The sequence below is a fragment of the Elephas maximus genome, chromosome 4, assembly GCF_024166365.1.
Source record: "Elephas maximus indicus isolate mEleMax1 chromosome 4, mEleMax1 primary haplotype, whole genome shotgun sequence".
NCBI classification, from domain to species: domain Eukaryota; kingdom Metazoa; phylum Chordata; class Mammalia; order Proboscidea; family Elephantidae; genus Elephas; species Elephas maximus.
The window spans coordinates 98,611,184-98,632,635 of record NC_064822.1 but is presented as its reverse complement, the minus strand read 5'-3'; the positions used below and the strand labels follow the sequence as shown (position 1 = coordinate 98,632,635).

The 21,452-nt window shown below is 38.8% G+C and overlaps 1 protein-coding gene across 8 annotated transcripts in view; it reads right to left on the bottom strand.

The window, feature by feature from the left end:
• The window catches only part of TMEM117 (transmembrane protein 117), a 568,932-nt gene that overhangs the window by 474,722 nt on the left and 72,758 nt on the right, over window positions 1–21,452 (bottom strand). The window lies entirely within an intron of this gene.

Genomic DNA, 21,452 nt, shown 5'->3' with positions numbered 1-21,452 from the left:
AAGACAAACTTTGTCTGACATACTTAGCTCCATTCCTGAGAAAGTATATCGAAATGATAAGAGAGGTGATACACTTACAGAAAGCACCCTGGGTGGCACAAACCTTAAGTGCTCAACTACCAGCTGAGAGGATGGCAGTTCAAACCCACCCAGAGGCATCTGGGAAGTAAGGCCTAGTGATCTGCTTCTGAAAGGTTACAGCCTTGAACACCCTATGGATCAGTTCTATTGTGCACACATGGGGGCTACATGAGTCAGAACTGACTCAGTGGCAACTAACAGCAACATCAAACTCTTAGGAACTACAATTAAAATAGGCTAGGTATGAAACCTTACAATAGGATTTCTCACCAGAGAAAATAATCCTTTTTTTCTTCAATGATATACCAAAGTTATGAAAAAAAATATATATTTCAATCCAGAAATTATCTCCCCAGGGAGAGACAGTATCTCTCATGTAACTTATTGAGCATACACACACACACCCATTGCTCTCGAGTCGATTCCGACTCATAGTGACCCTATAGAATAGAGCAGAACCCTATAGGGTTTCCAAGGAGTAGCTGGTGGATTCGAACTGCCAACCTTTCAGTTAGCAGCCAAGCTCTGAACTACTACGTCACCAGGGCTCCTACTGAGCACAGGAAGGAATAATCTTTTAAGATCTAACTACTAAACCTTTCTTTATACCTCACTTTTATTAAAATAGCACTTTAGATCCCATCTGGAAATCAGGCTAATAGAAACGTTACTCTAACTAAAACTTTGGATAGCTCAAAAAAGAGGGATTTGGTTACAGCATCTGGTTTCTTACCCTCCACAAGAGAAGCAAAGGGCAAACCTGAAAATCAGGGGGAACGAATAACTGAGATAAGAATGTAGAAAACTCCCCACCAAAGCAAATAATACTAGCACTGCAAATTACAAGCCTACAGAACTTATTAATTAAATCAATGATTATGGAAAGCCAGAAACTGGCAAGCCTCCACACCACACACTGACTGGAATATTATAAATAGATATTAAGGTCTTACTTGGAAGTGAAAAGCACGTGCCATAAATATCTTAAAGCACACTGCAAAGAATGTTATTCATTCATTGAACAGATATTAAATGTGTGCTTAGTACATGCCAGACAGAGTTGTAGGTGCTAGAGACACAGCTGTGAGCAAGGGTGCTTGAAGTCAGTCATCGTTTGGGTATTTAACGGAAACATGACCTTATTGTAGATTCACAGGGTCTCTTTGTTTAGGATTCCTTTTGCTGCACATTCTTTCAGGCTTAAACCAAGATCCATTTATTTAACTCAGTAGCTTATATGAAGAGCTGCAAAACCGGCAATTAGAGTTCCTTTAAGATTTAAATGTGGATTTCTTAACATATGCATGTGTCAAGAAACTAGGTAATGGATGTACTTTAAAAGTCAAATAATATTGCTGGTGATTTCAGAGTGCTCTGCAAAGAAAACATTGCGGGTTAACTCTACACTGGCTGAAAGAATACAAATTTAGTAAAAAGGGAAATGTGACAGTACCATTTACGCTGTCATTGCCAAGCTCATTGTCTGGCACTAATTTCAGCCATTAAAGTCATTACAACAAAATGGCAGGTTAACACTGCTTGAAATTCACTTGGAAAGCACAATAAAAGTGCTGCAATGTATTAAGGTCAGAATTGGTGTGACCCAAGTGTTGAGTTAAAACGCATTATAGAAATTTCCTGTGAGATACTAAAGGTTAACTCATTGAGTGACCATGCTAATGCTAGAAACTGTATACCGGTACTTGGCCATCCACTGACTGCTCTCATGAGTCACTCTTCCCAAGCAATCTAATCAAACCAAGAATTTCAGAGCTACCTGAGAATGTCACTGGAAAATTCATTGTCTTTATCCTATAAGGTGCCCGTACAGCTGGTTTGCCTGAGACAGTAGTGGTTCATAACTGTTGTTCCAGCATAATTATTAATAGTGCCCCCTTGCTTTCTTAAATATAGTAGTTTGAACAATAGACAATATGCCACCCTACCTTTAGGTCACAGAATTCAGAATTTTGTAACACTTCCCTTCAGAGAACATTTTGGGAACAACAAGGAAAACAGGGCTTAGAGATCAGCAAAAGTAAAAACGTCACTGAGGCATGCGCTTCTGATATGGTCACGTTGTCGTTCATAGCTGCTGTCGAGTCAATTCCAACTTACGGTGAGACTGCGTGCAGAATAGAACTTCTCCACCGGGTTTTCAAGGCTGTGACCTTTCAGAAGCAGATTGCTAGGCCTGACTTCCAAGATACTTCTGGGTGGGTTTGAACTGCCAATCTTTCAGCTAGCAGTTGAGCACTTAACCACCCAGGGACTCCCTGACATGGTCATAAATGATGTTTATTTTAATCGTAGATAAATTAGTAAATCTGAGTGTATATTTATGTTATTAATAAAATTTGTCTTGGGTTATATAGACCATTGCCTTTGATAATGGTTAATTGGAAAATATATCTTAAAACAATCAGAAGCATTAAAGTGATACACAAGCCTGTATATGTGTTGGAGTGGGGTAGAAGGACAGAGATTGACTATTTCCAACATTGACTAAAGTCAACTGTAGTGGCTTAAAAGCTCAGAACATTTCTTGGAAAAAGAGCAGGTTTAACACCACTTAGGTGACATAAAACTCTAACAAGATTAACAATCTAAAAGTTTAGTAAAATTATATGTTGAGTTCACATATGTTTTGGAAGATAGAAGTAGACAAGTATTGACAGCAATGGAGAAACTTAGTCTCCTGACTTTTTTGCAGCTCTATACTTACTCACCAGCCAAAAAATAGTAAGGAACATTTCTCTTCTTCCTCATACCCAGGCCATTGTGTTCTGAGTTCTGGGTATTTTCTTCAGAAGTGGTTCTCACAAAGAAGCCTTGTGAGGAAAATAACACTAAAGAACCTCAAAGCAGAATGGGCGCAAGTGCAAGTGTTTCCAGGTAAGAGATCACGTAGCTCTATTCCTGGGGGGTAGTTAAAAGCAGGGGACTGGATAGAGACAGGGTTCGCAGGTTCACAGGGGTCTACAAATATTTAGACCTCTAAGGGGGCAGAACCTCATTCAGGGATGATTACATGGATGCTAGTGAAGGCCCAGGTATCAAGGATCATGACCTTGTAAGTCTAGGTAGTGAGACTAGGTTAGCCCCAAGGGAATGGGGCCAGTAGGGAACCTACTCACCTCCATTAGGAACCCAATGACCTCAGTAGAATTCCAGTCACCTTTAGGTAGACCCATAATACCAAAGAGGTGGTAGAAGACCACCACCCAAGCAGTATTAGGTGATCGCACAGGAAAAGGGGCAAAGATATAAGCATAGACCAAAGGATCTATTTTCAGGATCCCTGGGATTTCTCTAGGACTTCAGAGATAATGGAGTCCTTGGGTGGCACAAACGGTTAAGCACTCAACTACTAACCAAAAGGTTGGCAGTTCAAGCCTACCCAGGGCACCTTGGAAGAAAGTCCTGGCAATCTACTTCTGAAAGGTCACAGCCTTGAAAATCCTATGGAGCACAGTCCTACTCTGCAACACATGAGATCGCCGTAAGTTAGAACTGACCTGATAGCAACTGTTTTCAGAGATAAAAAGGGTGATCTGGAAAATTACTAATAGTGTGTTTTCTAATTAGCAGGAACAAAGAGCAAGATTTATTTAAAATACAGGAAAAATGTGGCATTACACACAAGACCTTGACCCGGAAATATGTAAGAACAAATGAAGGCTGTACTTTCCTAAAGAGGACTCCAAACTGAAGTTAACACTTTTTTCGTGTGTGTTGCCATGGGGTCGATTCTGACTCATAGTGACCCTATAGGGTAGAGTAGAACTGCCCCATAGGGTTTCCAAGAAGCGCCTGGTGAATTCAAACTGCCAGCCTTTTGGTTAGCAGCCAAACACTTAACCATTGCACCACCAGGTCTCCAAAATTATCACTACTATCCATTAAGTCTTCTGCTCCAAAACCTCTTGTGTATGGTTTGGTCACCCATATACATAAAAAGCAAAAGTAAGCTGCAGCTATTTTGAAGAAGTGTATTTAAATTACTGGAAGTGAAAGATAGTTAAAATCAGCATTGCAGGCATTCTACATACCAGTAAAGATGTTCATTGTGGCAAACAACAGAAACAAAAATGAAAACACAAAACAAAATTAAAAAGTTAAAACCAGCTTAAATTATAAAAAAATCTTTCTTTATTGACGTCACACATTTTCTTTTTTCTTATGTCCCTCCTTAAACAAAACATAATTCATTTTTTGCTTACAATATATGTACAAAAAATAATGTGGATTCGCTCTAACTACAGGAATTGAATGACTTTAAGCCAGGCTTGATTCCGCACCCAATGCAAGCAATGCTGGCTTTATCTTCATTTCCCAGCTTCGTTTTTTCAAGGTGGGTTCTCATCTATTATGGACTGGATTGTGTTCCCCAAAAGTATGTGTTGAAATCTTAACTCTTGTATGGGTATATACAGCCTTGTTTGGAAATAGAAGTTTTCTTTTGTTATATTAATGAGATCATCCTGAGTATGGTGGGTCCTAAACCTGATCGTTTCTGAGTAATAAAAAGAGCAGAACACAGAGACACACACAGGGAAAGAGGAAGACAGATGATAGAGATAGATGCATCTACAAGCCCAGGAACACCAAGAATTGCTGCTGGCAGCACTGCACTGGGTTGGGTTTACTAGAAGCTGAAATAGACAAAGAAAGACCTCCCCCTAGAGCCATGCCCTGCATTCGAACTTGTAACCTCTTGAATTGTGAAAAAAATAAGTTTCTATTCTTTAAGGTCATTTTTTGTTACAGCAGAACTAGGTAACACCATTTTAGCCAGCTCCCTCTATCTCCTCCCCCCAAACACACACACACTCTTCATTGTTTTGTTGTCCCAAGATGACTGCAGCAATCCTAAGCAATGCTTCTTCATTTTTGTCCAGGAAGAAAAAGATAATGCTTCTGCCCTAGGATTTCTAGAAAAAAATCATGACATCCACTGAAATAGGACTTATTTAGGTCCTGAACCAATCCTCATAGCTGGAGTTTAAAAAAGCAAGGATTAGCTAAGCCTATCTGACATGCCCCACTCCTGGAGACAGATGAAATTAGTTCAAAATTAGCACAAAAATCATCCCCAAATGCAAGTTAACTTTGGCAAACATAGTGTTGAAAAGGGCAGAGCCATAAGATACAAGGAGCTGGATCAATGAATCACTGCTTGAAGGAAAGTTGCCTGCCATATTCTGAGCTTTGTGTGAGTGAGAAATTGAATTGGGCTGCAGTCATTACATATTTTAGAGGTGTTTATTACTGTAGCTAGCATTATCATAAGATAATAAAGACACAACATGACCAATGGAGCAAAGGCCCAGGTAAGGCAGGAAAGAATGGGGCTTCAATGGCCCAAGTGGAGCCTTTATGTTCCTTTATATCCCAAATGCCCAGCAGAATACGTGGTAAATAAATTTTTACTAAAGGAAATAACCAGTTGCCACTGAGTCAGCTCCAACTCATGGTGACCCCATGTGTTTCAGAGCAGAAGTGTGTTGCATAGGGTTTTCAAGGCTATGATCTTTTGGAAGTAGGCTGCCAAGCCTTTCTTTCCAAGATGCCTCTGGGTGGGTTCCAACTGCTGATCTTTCGGTTAGTAGCTGAGTGCTTAACTGCTTGCACCACCCAGGGGCTCCATTAAATGCAAAACTGATGGGCAAATTCTAGGAGAAAAATTAAGAATTGCCTTCAAGCTCTCCAAGAAAAACATTCTACAGGTGAAAACAAGTCTTGCTAGTGACATACTGTCATTACACAGAACTGCTCAACCTCAGACGACCTAAGACCCAACATTTCGTTAAATTCATTGTCTACCGTGTGTGTGTACCACACCTGTTTATAACCTGCAACACGGTAAGGAACATATTTGTCCTCTTCACAACTCTGTCTCCATGGCATGGTACCTGGGACATAGCATATTTGTTGCAATATAAAATAAGTATTTGCTGAATGGATATAAATAAATAAATAAATAAATAAACACAAATGAGCAATATTCCATTGTAGCACTAAAACTTTTATCCTTCTGTATATTCCTGCTACTACACCTGCCCTCTTCAGTTCTTTAAGCCCCCTCCTTCCCCAATTTCCTCCCCATCTATTTGTTTTACACTTGTTCTGAAGAATCTCAATTCAGATTCAGAGCTACACTTTGCTTTCTCTGATTTCAGTAAATTGCAGTGGAAAAGAGTTATACAACTAGGCTGATAAACCCCTACATAATCATGGCCCACAATTTTGGTTGCCATCACAGCACTGTACATTATTACTTTTCCTTGCCTTTGCCAATTTTCTTTTCCATCCCCCTCAACATCTATTTCAAATTTCACCTCAAAGCTCTTACTAAGCCCCAGCTACTCTCAGAATATGACCTTGGTCTCAACCTCAAGGAGATATTGCCACCACCAAATGTGTTTTCCCTCAACTTTCTGTGTAGTTAAATATACCCACTGACTGACCGACCTTCACTTCTCTCCTTACTTCCTCTCCTTTTTTCTCAAAGATTGCAGTGCCTCTCCTTTGTTCTATAGTGAAGACTCCACCTGTGTCTTTTTAAAACTGTCTTAGTTATCTAGAGCAGCTATAACAGAAATACCACAAGTGGATGGCCTTAACAAAGAGAAATTTATTTTCTCACAGTCCGGGAGGCTAGAAATCCAAATTTGGGCCACCATCCCCAGGGGAAGGTTTTCTCTCTCTGTGTCAGTTCTGGGGGAAGGCCCTTGTCATCAGTCTTCCCCTGATCTAGGTGCTTCTCAGGACAGGGACTCCAGGTCCAAAGGACACGCTCCACTCCCAGCTCTGCCTTATTTGGGTAGAAGGTCCCTCTCCTCTCTGCTGAATTTTTTTATATCTCAAAAAATATTGACTCAGTGTATAACCTAATCCTGCAGCTTCAGTCCTGCCTCTTTAACATAACTGCCTCTAATCCTATCTCATTAACATCATGAGGCAGGATTTACAACACAGGATAATTGCAACGGATCACAAAATGGTGGACAACCACACAATACTGGGAATCATGGCCTAGCCAAGCTGACATACATTTTGGGGGGGACACAATTCAATCCATAATGAAAACCAATCCCCCGCCTTGCTCCATCAGCCTCAGCCATCCTTTCTCTCCTTTTATTTCTAACCTATCCCTCTTTCCTGGTTCTTTTCCTTCAGCCTTTAAAGCAGCTTAAGTCCATCCCCAAAATTATTCTTGACCCCATGTCCTTGAACTACCATCCATTCTCCTTCCCTTCACATCCATACTCTAAGAAAGAGTAGTCCTTAAACAAAAAGTAAAGAAGTTTCCTGAATAAACTGAATGCTTCAAAGGCCAGCGTAACAGGGGCAGGGATTTGGGGACCATGGTTTCGGGGGACATCTAGGTCAATCGGCATAATAAAATCTATTAAGAAAACATTCTGCATCCCACTTTGGAGAGTGGTGTCTGAGATCTTAAACGCTAGCAAGTGGCCATCTAAGATGCATCAATTGGTCTCAACCCACCTGGAGCAAAGGAGAATGAAGAACACCAAAGACACAAGGTAATTATGAGCCCAACAGACAGAAAGGGCCACATAAACTAGAGACTACATCAGCCTAAGACCAGAAGAACTAGATGGTGCCCAGCTACAACCTATGACCACCCTGACAGGGAACACAACAGAGAACCCCTGAGGAAGCAGTGGGATGCAGGCCTCAAATGCTCATAAAAAGACCAGACTTAATGGTCTGACGGAGACTAGAAGGATCCCGGAGGTCATGGTCCCCAGACCTTCTGTTAGCCCAAGACAGGAACCATTCCCAAAGCCAACTCTTCAGACAGGGATTGGACTGGACAATAGGATAGAAAATGATACTGGTGAGGAGTGAGCTTCTGGGATGAAGTAGACACATGAGACTATGTAGACAGCTCCTGTCTGGAGGGGAGATGAGAAGGCAGAGGGGGAGAGAAGCTGGCTGAATGGACATGAAAATAGAGGGTGGACAGAAGGAGTGTGCTGTCGCATTAGGGGTAGAGCAGCTAGGAGTATATAGCAAAGTGTATATAAATTTTTTGTATGAGAGACTGACTTGATTTGTAAACTCACTTAAAGCACAATAAAAACTAAAAAAAAAAGAAAGAAAGAGTAGTCCTCACCTTCCTCACTCACTGACATCTTACTTGTGATGCAAACACTATTGAAATTGCTCTGGAAATTATTGTTACGGGCTCCCTCCCCCCACTGTCAAATCCAGTAGAAATGTGTTTGTCTTTACCTTATCAGATGGACACAGCAGTTGTTCACACTCTCATTTTGACACTCTGCTTTCTTGACTTCCCTAACACCAAATGCTCCTTGTTCTTTTTCTACTTTCCAGATTACCCTCAGTCCCTTTCTTGGGCATCTATTCTTCCACTTGTCCAATAAATGTTTTGTGTTCTCCATGGTCTTTCCTCAGCCTTTGTCATTATCTTATCATTATATGGTCTCACCCACTGTCATGGTTTTACATCCAATATCTCCAGCATAGACTTTTCCTCCTGAGCTTCAGACTGGAATAGTCCCCTGACCATTGGTATCCTACTGGTAATTCAAGCTCAGTATACAAAAACTGAATTCAAAAACCACACTTCTTGCCCCAACACACAATATGGCCCTATCTCTACCCTGACCCTTCCCATCCTTAAATCTACTCCTACTGCTAACTTTACTCTTTTAACATTCTCAAAATAACTCAAGGTAGGATTTATTCTTGATTTTTTCTTCTGCATACTTCCTATTTTAATCAACAGTTTTATCATTTTTACATTCTTACATTCAAACTTTTATCTCATAATTTAGGTTCACATCATCTCTTGATAAGACTATTGAAACAACTTTCTAACTGATATTCCTTACTCCAAATCCATCCTCCACATAGCCAATAGATCTAACTAAAATCCAAATGTGACCATGTCATTCCTTCACTTAAATCCTTTCAATAACCCCCATTCTCTATAGCATAAAATCCAAGCTCCTTAACTTGGCACTTAAATAAAGGCAGCACTTAATCTGACTCATACTTACCTCTCTTCTCTCATCACTTCCTACCTTTCACCCTAGTTGCATCAACACTATACAGATCGTAGTTTTCTATGCTTAGGCTGCAAACTCTATGAAGTCCTTAGGTAGTGCAAAAGGTTAAGCACTAGACTACTAGCTGAAGGGTTGGCAGTTTGAATCCACCCAGAGGGACCTGGGAAGACAGGCCTGGTGATCTGCTTCCAAAAGCTCACAGCCTTGAAAACTCTATGGAACAGTTCTACTCTGTAACACATGGGTTGCCATGAGTCAGAATCTACTCATTGGCACTAACAACAACATGCTCATGCTGTGCCTTCCTTCTTCCACGACCCTCTCCTCCTTCCACAGCTCTTCCCTCCTTCCATGATCCTTTCCTCCTTCCATAACCCTTCCCTCCTTCCACAACTCTTCCTCCTTCCACAACCCTTCCCTCCTTCCACAACACTCAACTAACTCCTGTGTATACTGTGAGCCTTTAAATACAGATCAAGGATGATCTCTTCTCCACTGTTAAATATTTCACACATTGGAGTGATAGTCAGAAAGGGATTACCTTCTCAGAAGGTAGTAAATTCCCTTTAAAGGATTAGATTACAAGACTCTTAAGATTTGGTCCAATTCTGGGATTTTATGATTCCTTTGTCAGTAAGGGATTAGTACAACGTTGGCTAGCTCAAAAGACTGTTACCTTAGTTTAAAGGAAAAAAAAAGCACTCTCATTACCCATTAAGAGAAAAAGAAAAAAAAAAATCCCTCCTTTTCTTTTGTCTGTCATTTAGTGCCTCTCCAATAGATAAAATGAACCTAAAGCAACACACAGATAAAATTCTTTAAAGGCCAAATTAATATTTAACATTTTAAATATTAGAATGCTTGAAAAAAATGCAAGCCCTATTTCTTACAACTGAGATAAGAGAAAAAGGGATAAAATGAAATTGGATCAAAGAACTTAAAAATTAATTGAACTTTACTTTCAATCAGACTAAAATAAGTATTTAAGCTTTTCAGGATAGATTTGTGTAAATTTCTAGTTCATAAGAACATGGAATTATTTTCTTGTTTAAGGCTTACTAAAATAAGAGAATTATTCTATGGATAATAATTAACCAACAGAAAATTATCTAAAAAAACACACCAGAATATCACTGGGGAGAAAGGATGTTCTAGTTATACAAACATAGCTTTATAGAATAAACATAAAATTATAAAACTTTTGTACCCTAAGGGCACTATTCCATTAATATTCAGATCAAATCTCGTTATTTCAGTGTACAAAGAGAATTTAAAAACATTGCACAGATGGTTACCATCCTTTATTAGGAGTGGGAGCTTATCACAAAGTGTTTGTTATTCACTGAATTGGACAGAAAATCAAACACTGAGAATTGAAATATAATCCTTACATAATACTAAAAATATGTACTACAACAAGCAATTCAAAAAAAGTTCTGGAAGGAAAAAGGTTTCCTGTAAAAAGGAAACTAAGATTACGGTTAGAAACCCAGATTCTAATGTTACAAATAATTCCAGTGTTTTCAAGTCAGAACACAGCAAAAATGATAGTGTTTTCAGATCCAGAGTTTAATGTCAATTTCAAAAGTGTGTGAATTAAAAAATTTTAGTAAAATATGCATCTACTAAATAAACACATGTTGATATAAGCTATTATCCACAGGAAAACACAGTAATGAGCCATGCATTTTATTATGAGAGCCCAAATATTATATTTACCATTGCAGTTTGGTTCTTTTCATTAAACCATTCTTAGGATTAACTAATTGCATTGCTTATTATCACTCAAGAGGAAAATCATGACCCCAAAAGGAAGTAAAAGGCATTGATTTATCATTATCTACTACTTTTCCTTTTAAGAAAGACTAGTCATATAATAAAAAGAACACTAAATCAATATTACATCTTATAGCTGGGAGGCCTGGTGGTATAGTGGTTAAGTGTTTGGCTGCTGACTGAAAAGTCAGCCCTTTGAACCCACCAGCCGCTGCTTAGGACAAAGATGTGGCAGCCTGCTTCCGTAAAGATTTACAACCTTGACAACCTGACGAGGAAGTTCTACTCCGTCCTATAAGGTCACTATGAGTCAGAATCAACTCAACGGCAATGGGTTTGGATTTTTGGCATCTTATAGCCCAAGATAAGGTTTAGCAGCATATCGAACTTATGTATATATGTAATATTATAATACACTATAATTCTGATGGAATCAATTTGCTCTACGTTTTCTAGATATGCAGTAAGAAGAATCATATTAAATAGCATTTTTAAGGTCAAAAACAATTAAATATCAGCAAGTTCAATCTAATAAGACATGGCTGACACGGGTTTAAAACAATTATGAAAAAACATTATTACTTTGATAGGTAGAAATAAAAATTCCTTGAATATTTTCAAATTCAAAGTAAAAGTAAAGTATTTTATGAAATGTTGAACCCTGTTATTATCATAATTTCATATTTTGAAATGGCCAATGAGATAGAAAATATAGCTCCTTAAAATTTTTTTTTTTTAATTAATATCACTATTATTAAATCTTTTTATGTCTTCATCATTATACTGACACCAGTTTTGGAAAACCATAGTACCTATACTTTTAAAATAGGGTTTCATTTAATTTCAGGCATTACAGTAACCCAAGAAAAAAGAAAAGTTAAATTGTCGAAACTAACCCCAGCAGGCTGATTTCCATGGTCCCAAGCAATCACATGCTCAAGTCACCCAATCCTGATAAATCACAGTCTTGTATGCAGCACCCTGATCATGCGGGGACGGGGTGGAAGAGAAGGGAGGGCCTGGCTCTTCCTGTACTTGAAAATTTGCTATTCTCTCTAGCTATCCCATTAATAGATTCAGTAAATAATTGTATTAAAAATTCATAACACAGAAATTTAAATTAGATGATTAGTATCTAAAGTGAAGAGATCTTAATTACTGTTTTTTTTATCTGCAATATCCCAGAATAATGTATTTTAAGTACTTTGTTTAATAAATGAGGAAACTGAGGCACAAATAGTTTAAATGACCCACCAAAAGTCACACAACAAATTGTGTGGCAGAGTCAGGGAATATTTTTAGGCAGTTTAAGGTGAATAAGGGCAAATCTATTACCATTTCTTTCAAGCCAAGAGTAAGGACCTTTTGGGTAATTCTCTAATAATTTTTAAAGCCTAAGTTAAAATTTTTTTTTAAGTTAAAGTAGAATCAAATGAGCAGGGATCAGCAATCACTTAGATAACCAGCATCAAAAAGGGTGCTTTTCCTTAAGATGAGATAAAAAGTATATACTTCTAGAAAAAAAAATAAATCTATCTCCTTTTATGAAATCAGACACCCCAAAAAATTAAACTACCGAAGAACGTTTATTAAAAATCTATTAGAAGGAGGCGGGGCCAAGATGGCAGACTAGGTAGATGCTACCTCGGATCCCTCTTGCAACAAAGACTCAGAAAAACAAGTGAATCGATCACATACATAACAATCTACGAACTCTGAACAACAAACACAGATTTAGAGATGGAAAACGAACAAATACAGGGAAGCAGCGATTGTTTTCAGAGCCTGGAGCCAGCGTCCCAGTCAGCGGATTTTCTGGAAAAACTAGTTTCCCAGTGATGGCTCGGAGACAGCAGTCCATATCAAACCACATAAAGAGGCAGACCATGACAGCTTCTACAACCCCCCAAACAAAAGAATCAAAATCTTTCCCAAATGAAGACACAATCCTGGAATTATCAGATACAGAATAGAAAAAACTAATTTACAGAATGCTTCAAGACATCAGAAACGAAATAAGGCAAACTGCAGAAAAAGCCAAGGAACACACTGATAAAACTGTTGAAGAACTCAAAAAGATTATTCAAGAACATAGTGGAAAAATTAATAAGTTGCAAGAATCCATAGAGAGACAACATGTAGAAATCCAAAAGACTAACAATAAAATTACAGAATTAGACAACGCAATACGAAGTCAGAGGAGCAGACTCCAGCACTTAAAATGCAGACTGGGACATCTGGAGGACCAGGGAATTAACACCAACATAGCTGAAAAAAAATCAGATAAAAGAATTTTAAAAAATGAAGAAACCTTAAGAATCATGTGGGACTCTATCAAGAAGGATAACTTGCGTGTGATTGGAGTCCCAGAACAGGGAGGGAGGGCAGAAAACACAGAGAAAATAGTTGAAGAACTCCCGACACAAAACTTCCCTGACATCATGAAAGATGAAAGGATATCTATCCAAGATGCTCATCGAACCCCATTTAAGATTGATCCAAAAAGAAAAACACCAAGACATATTATCATCAAACTCGCCAAAACCAAAGATAAAGAGAAAATTTTAAAAGCAGCCAGGGAGAATCAATAAGAATAAGTTCAGACTACTCAGCAGAAACCATGCAGGCAAGAAGGGAATGGGACGACACATACAAAGCACTGAAGGAGAAAAACTGCCAGCCAAGGATCATATATCCAGCAAAACTCTCTCTGAAATATGAAGGCGAAATTAAGATATTTACAGATAAACACAAGTGTAGAGAATTTGCAAAAACCAAACCAAAGCTACAAGAAATACTAAAAGATATTGTTTGGTCAGAAAACCAATAATACCAGATACCAGCACAACACAAGGTCACAAAACAGAACGTCCTGATATCAACTCAAATAGGGAAATCACAAAAACAAATTAAGATTAATTAAAAAAAAAAATACTCATAACAGGGAATCACGGAAGTCAATATGTAAAAGATCACAATAATCAAAAAGAGGGACTAAATACAGGTGGCATAGAACTGCCATATGGAGAGTGATACAAGACGATATAGAACAATACAAGTTAGGTTTTTACTTAGAAAAATAGGGGTAAATAATAAGGTAACCACAAAAAGGTATAACAACTCTATAACTCAAGATAAAAACCAAGAAAAACGTAACGACTCAACTAACATAAAGTCAAGCACTATGAAAATGAGGATCTCACAATTTACTAAGAAAAACACCTCAGCACAAAAAAGTATGTGGAAAAATGAAATTGTCAACAACACACATAAAAAGGCATCAAAATGACAGCACTAAAAACTTATTTATCTATAATTACCCTGAATGTAAATGGACTAAATGCACCAATAAAGAGACAGAGAGTCACAGACTGGATAAAGAAACACGATCCATCTATATGCTGCCTACAAGAGACACACCTTAGACTTAGAGACACAAACAAACTAAAACTCAAAGGATGGAAAAAAGTATATCAAGCAAACAATAAGCAAAAAAGAAGAGGAGTAGCAATATTAATTTCTGACAAAATAGACTTTAGACTTAAATCCATCACAAAGGATAAAGAAGGACACTATATAACGATAAAAGGGACAATTGATCAGGAAGACATAACCATATTAAATATTTATGCACCCAATGACAGGGCTGCAAGATACATAAATCAAATTTTAACAGAATTGAAAAGCGAGATAGATACCTCCACAATTATAGTAGGAGACTTCAACACACCACTTTCGGAAAAGGACAGGACATCCAGTAAGAAGCTCAAGAGAGACACGGAAGATCTAATTACAACAGTCAACTAACTTGACCTCATTGACTTATACAGAACTCTCCACCCAACTGCTGCAAAATATACTTTTTTTCTAGCGCACATGGAACATTCTCTAGAATAGACCACATATTAGGTCATAAAACAAACCTTTGCAGAGTCCAAAACATCGAAATATTACAAAGCATCTTCTCAGACCACAAGGCAATAAAACTAGAGATCAATAACAGAAAAACTAGGAAAAAGAAATCAAATACTTGGAAAATGAACAATACCCTCCTGAAAAAAGACTGGGTTATAGAAGACATCAAGGAGGGAATAAGGAAATTCATAGAAAGCAACGAGAATGAAAATACTTCCTATCAAAACCTCTGGGACACAGCAAAAGCAGTGCTCAGAGGCCAATTTATATCAATAAATGCACACATCCAAAAAGAAGAAAGAGCCAAAATCAGAGAACTGTCCCTACAACTTGAACAAATAGAAACTGAGCAACAAAAGAATCCATCAGGCACCAGAAGAAAACAAATAATAAAAATTAGAGCTGAACTAAATGAATTAGAGAACAGAAAAACAATTGAAAGAATTAACAAAGCCAAAAGCTGGTTCTTTGAAAAAATTAGCAAAATTGATAAACCATTGGCTAGACTGACTAAAGAAATACAGGAAAGGAAACAAATAACCCGAATAAGAAACGAGAAGGACCACATCACAACAGAACCAAATGAAATTAAAAGAATCATTTCAGATTATTATGAAAAATTGTACTCTAATAAATTTGAAAACCTAGAAGAAATGGATGAATTCTTGGAAAAATACTACCTACCTAAACTAACACATTCAGAAGTAGAACAACTAAATAGACCCATAACAAAAAAAGAGATTGAAACGGTAATCAAAAAACTCCCAACAAAAAAAAGCCCTGGCCCGGACGGCTTCACTGCAGAGTTCTACCAAACTTTCAGAGAAGAGTTAACACCACTACTACTAAAGGTATTCCAAAGCATAGAAAATGACGGAATACTACCCAACTCATTCTATGAAGCCACCATCTCCCTGATACCAAAACCAGGTAAAGACATTACAAAAAAAGAAAATTATAGACCTATATCCCTCATGAACATTGATGCAAAAATCCTCAACAAAATTCTAGCCAATAGAATCCAACAACACATCAAAAAAATAATTCACCCTGATCAAGTGGGATTTATACCAGGTATGCAAGGCTGGTTTAATATCAGAAAAACCATTAATGTAATCCATCACATAAATAAAACAAAAGACAAAAACCACATGATTTTATCAATTGATGCAGAAAAGGCATTTGACAAAGTCCAACACCCATTTATGATAAAAACTCTTATCAAAATAGAAATTGAAGGTAAATTCCTCAACATAATAAAGGGCATCTATGCAAAGCCAAAAGCCAATATCACTCTAAATGGAGAGAACCTGAAAGCATTTCCCTTGAGAACGGGAACCAGACAAGGATGCCCTTTATCACCGCTCTTATTCAACATTGTGCTAGAAGTCCTAGCCAGGGCAATTAGGCTAGACAAAGAAATAAAAGGTATCCGGATCGGCAAGGAAGAAGTAAAGTTATCACTATTTGCAGATGACATGATTATATACACAGAAAACCCTAAGGAATCCTCCAGAAAACTACTGAAACTAATAGAAGAGTTTGGCAGAGTCTCAGGTTATAAAATAAACATACAAAAATCACTTGGATTCCTCTACATCTACAAAAAGAACACCGAAGAGGAAATAACCAAATCAATACCATTCACAGTAGCCCCCACGAAGATAAGATACTTAGGAATAAATCTTACCAAGGATGTAAAAGACCTATACAAAGAAAACTACAAAGCTCTACTACAAGAAATTCAAAAGGACATACTTAAGTGGAAAAATATACCCTGCTCATGGATAGGAAGACTTAACATAGTAAAAATGTCTATTCTACCAAAAGCCATCTATACATTTAACGCACTTCCGATCCAAATTCCAATGTCATATTTTAAAGGGATAGAGAAACAAATCACCAATTTCATATGGAAGGGAAAGAAGCCCCGGATAAGCAAAGCACTACTGAAAAAGAAGAAGAAAGTGGGAGGCCTCACCCTACCTGACTTCAGAACCTACTATACAGCCACAGTAGTCAAAACAGCCTGGTATTGGTACAACAACAGACACATAGACCAATGGAACAGAATTGAGAACCCAGACATAGATCCATCCACAGATGAGCAGCTGATATTTGACAAAGGACCATTGTCTATTAACTGGGGAAAAGATAACCTTTTTAACAAATGGTGCTGGCATAACTGGAAAAATTGCAAAAAAATGAAACAGGACCCATACCTCACACCATGCACAAAAACTAACTCCAAGTGGATCAAAGACCTAAACATAAAGACTAAAACGATAAAGATCATGGAAGAAAAAATTGGGACAACCCTAGGAGCCCTAATACAAGGTATAAACAGCATACAAAACATTACCAAAAATGATGAAGAGAAACCCGATAACTGGGAGCTCCTAAAAATCAAACACCTATGCTCATCTAAAGACTTCTCCAAAAGAGTAAAAAGACCACCTACAGATTGGGAAAGAATTTTCAGCTATGACATCTCCGACCAGCGCCTGATCTCTAAAATCTACATGATTCTGTCAAAACTCAACCACAAAAAGACAAACAACCCAATCAAGAAGTGGGCAAAGGATATGGACACACATTTCACTAAAGAAGATATTCAGGCAGCCAACAGATACATGAGAAAATGCTCTCGATCATTAGCCATTAGAGAAATGCAAATTAAAACTATGATGAGATTCCATCTCACACCAGCAAGGCTGGCATTAATCCAAAAAACACAAAATAATAAATGTTGGAGAGGCTGCGGAGAGATTGGAACTCTCATACACTGCTGGTGGGAATGTAAAATGGTACAACCACTTTGGAAATCCATCTGGCGTTATCTTAAACAGTTAGAAATAGAACTACCATACAACCCAGAAATCCCACTCCTAGGAATATACCCTAGAGATACAAGAGCCTTCATACAAACAGATATATGCACACCCATGTTTATTGCAGCTCTGTTTACAATAGCAAAAAGTTGGAAGCAACCAAGGCGTCCATCAACGGATGAATGGGTAAATAAATTGTGGTATATTCACACAATGGAATACTACACATCGATAAAGAACAGTGACAAATCTCTGAAACATTTCATAACATGGAGGAACCTGGAAGGCATTATGCTGAGCGAAGTTAGTCAGAGGCAAAAGGACAAATATTGTATAAGACCGCTATTATAAGATCGTGAGAAATAGTAAACCTGAGAAGAACACATACTTTTGTGGTTACGAGGGGGGGAGGGAGGGAGGGTGGGAGAGGGTTTTTTATTGATTAAGCAGTAGATAAGAACTGCTTTAGGTGAAGGGAAAGACAACACTCAATACATGGGAGGTCAGCTCAATTGGACTGGACCAAAAGCAAAGAAGTTTCCGGGATAAAATGAATGCTTCAAAGGTCAGCGGAGCAAGCGCGGGGGTCTGGGGAACATGGTTTGCGGGGACTTCTAAGTCAATTGGCAAAATAATTCTATTATGAAATCATTCTGCATCCCACTTTGAAATGTGGCGTCTGGGGTCTTAAATGCTAACAAGCGGCCATCTAAGATGCAGCAATTGGTCTCAACCCACCTGGAGCAAAGGAAAAGGAAGAACACCAAGGCCACACGACAACTAAGAGCCCAAGAGACAGAAAGGGCCACATGAACCAGAGACCTACATCATCCTGAGACCAGAAGAACTAGTTGGTGCCCGGCCACAATCGATGACTGCCCTGACAGGGAGCACAGCAGAGGACCCCTGAGGGAGCAGGAGATCAGTGGGATACAGACCCCAAGTTCTCATGAAAAGACCAAACTTAATGGTCTGACTGAGACTGGAGGAATCCCGGCGGCCATGCTCCCCAGACCTTCAGTTGACACAGGACAGGAACCATCCCCGAAGACAACTCATCAGAAATGAAAGGGACTGGTCAGCGGGTGGGAGAGAGATGCTGATGAAGAGTGAGCTAATGATATCAGGTGGACACTCGAGATTGTGTTGGCAACTCTTGTCTGGAGGGGGGATGGGAGGATAGAGAGAGAGGGAAGCCGGCAAAATTGTCAAGAAAGGAGAGACTGAAAGGGCTGACTCAAGAGGGGGAGAGCAAGTGGGAGTAGGGAGTGAGATGTATGTAAACTTGTATGTGACAGACTGATTGGATTTGTAAACGTTCACTTGAAGCTTAATAAAAGTTATTAAAAAAAAATAAAAATAAAATAAAAAAAAAAGGACATACTTAAGTGGAAAAACATACCTTGCTCATGGATAGGAAGACTTAACATAGTAAAAATGTTTATTCTACCAAAAGCCATCTATACATTTAACGCACTCCCGATCCATATTCCAATGTCATTTTTTAAGGGGATAGAGAAACAAATCACCAATTTCATATGGAAGGGAAAGAAGCCTCGGATAAGCAAAGCATTACTGAAAAAGAAGAAGAAAGTGGGAGGCCTCACTCTACCTGATTTCAGAAGCTATTATACAGCCACAGTAGTCAAAACAGCCTGGTACTGGTACAACATCAGGCACATAGACCAATGGAACAGAATTGAGAACCCAGATATAAATCCATCCACATATGAGCAGCTGATATTTGACAAAGGCCCGGTGTCAGTTAATTGGGGAAAACATAGTCTTTTTAACAAATGGTGCTGGCATACCTGGATATCCATTTGCAAAAGAATGAAACAGGACCCACACCTCACACCATGCACAAAAACTAACTCCAAGTGGATCAAAGACCTAAACATAAAGACTAAAACGATAAAAATCATGGAAGAAAAAATAGGAACAACCCTAGGAGCCCTAATACAAGGCATAAACAGAACACAAAACATTACCAAAAATGATGAAGAGAAACCCGATAACTGGGAGCTCCTAAAAATCAAACACCTATGCTCATCTAAAGACTTCACCAAAAGAGTAAAAAGACCACCTACAGACTGGGAAAGAAGTTTCAGCTATGGCATCTCCGACCAGCGCCTGATCTCTAAAATCTACATGATTCTGTCAAAACTCAACCACAAAAAGACAAACAACCAAATCAAGAAGTGGGCAAAGGATATGAACACACACTTCACTAAAGAAGATATTCAGGCAGCTAACAGATACATGAGAAAATGCTCTCGATCATTAGCCATTAGAGAAATGCAAATTAAAACTACGATGAGATTCCATCTCACTCCAACAAGGCTGGCATTAATCCAAAAAACACAAAATAATAAATGTTGGAGAGGCCGTGGAGAGATTGGAACTCTCATACACTGCTGGTGGGAATGTAAAATGGTACAACCACTTTGGAAATCTATCTGGCGTTATCTTAAACAGTTAGAAATAGAACTACCATACAACCCAGAAATCCCACTCCTCGGAATATACCCTAGAGAAACAAGAGCCTTCATACAAACAGATATATGCACACCCATGTTTATTGCAGCTCTGTTTACAATAGCAAAAAGCTGGAAGCAACCAAGGCATCCATCAACGGATGAATGGGTAAATAAATTGTGGTATATTCACACAATGGAATACTACGCATCGATAAAGAACAGTGACGAATCTCTGAAACATTTCATAACATGGAGGAACCTGGAAGGCATTACGCTGAGCGAAATTAGTCAGAGGCAAAAGGACAAATATTGTATAAGACCACTATTATAAGATCTTGAGAAGTAGTATAAACTCAGAAGAACACATACTTTTGTGGTTACGAGGCGGGGAGGGAGGGAGGGGTGGAGAGGGTTTTTTATTGATTAATTAGTAGATAAGAACTGCTTTAGGTGAAAGGAAGGACAACACTCAATACATGGAAGGTCAGCTCAATTGGACTGGACCAAAAGCAAAGAAGTTTCCAGGATAAAATGAATGCTTCAAAGGTCAGCGGAGCAAGGGCGGAGGTTTGGGGACCATGGTTTAACGGGACTTCTAAGCCAATTGGCAAAATAATTCTATTATGAAAACATTCTTCATCCCACTTTGAAATGTGGCGTCTGGGGTCTTAAATGCTAACAAGCGGCCATCTAAGATGCAGCAATTGGTCTCAACCCACCTGGAGCAAAGGAGAATGAAGAACACCAAGGTCACACGACAACTAAGAGCCCAAGAGACAGAAAGGGCCACATGAACCAGAGACCTACATCATCCTGAGACCAGAAGAACTAGTTGGTGCCTGGCCACAGTCGATGACTGCCCTGACAGGGAGCACAACAGAGAACCCCTGAGGGAGCAGGAGATCAGTGGGATGCAGACCCCAAATTCTCATAAAAAGACCATACTTAATGGTCTGACTGAGACTAGAGGAATCCCAGCGGCCATGGTCCCCAGATCTTCTGTTGGCACAGGACAGGAACCATCCCCGAAGACAACTCATCAGACATGAAAGGGACTGGACAGTGGGTGGGAGAGAGATGCTGATGAAGAGTGAGCTAATGATATCAGGTGGACACTTGAGATTGTGTTGGCATCTTCTGTCTGGAGGGGGGATGGGAGGATAGAGAGAGTGGGAAGCTGGCAAAATTGTCACGAAAGGAGAGACTGGAAGGGCTGACTCATTAGGGGGAGAGCAAGTGGGAGTACGGAGTGAGATGTATGTAAACTTATATGTGACAGACTGACTTGATTTGTAAACGTTCAC